Source organism: Carlito syrichta, unplaced genomic scaffold (assembly GCF_000164805.1).
Source record: "Carlito syrichta isolate Samal-C Ts95f unplaced genomic scaffold, Tarsius_syrichta-2.0.1 Scaffold135982, whole genome shotgun sequence".
In the NCBI taxonomy this organism is placed as follows: Eukaryota; Metazoa; Chordata; class Mammalia; order Primates; family Tarsiidae; genus Carlito; species Carlito syrichta.
This window is the reverse complement of record NW_007080078.1, coordinates 6,593-7,195: the sequence shown is the minus strand read 5'-3', so window position 1 is coordinate 7,195 and position 603 is coordinate 6,593.

Below are 603 nucleotides of genomic sequence, written 5' to 3'. Positions count from 1 at the left end.
CTTTGAATCTGACCACAAGTAAATAAATTAATATCAAAACACAGGCCGACGGGGCCCACTCACTCTGGGCTTTTCTCAGATGTGCATTTCGACATGAAGACCGTACGCGGCCCTTCTCTCCAAGCCAGGAAAGCCAGAGGAGCACCACGCCAAGTGCCACGACAACCCAGCCCCCTTAGACACTCAGGGGCACCGAAAGTCCCGCATGCTCAGCAAGAAAACCCACGTGGATGAAGTCCGCGTGACCCAGGGTTTCAAAACAAAACTAAAACAGATACGCTAGCTGGAACGCACTCCTGGAGATAACACGTTCCTCTCTGTCTCTTCCAGTTTCAGCACGGGGCAATGATGCCACACCACCTACTGCCTGCCTCCTTCCCTGAATAATGTGAGAATGAGACTATGGTATGGAAAATCAATGTGGAGCAAGCGTCTCTGGGAAACTGTATCAAATTAATTAATGTGAGGAAGGGACTCGCGCTATATCAATAGCATGACTAGGTGTTATTACCCACATAGCTATTGACTGCACCGCTCTGAGCTCCAGGCATTGGAATTTTTATGTGAACACCAATGCTGACGACTTTTACCTACTTCCTCTTA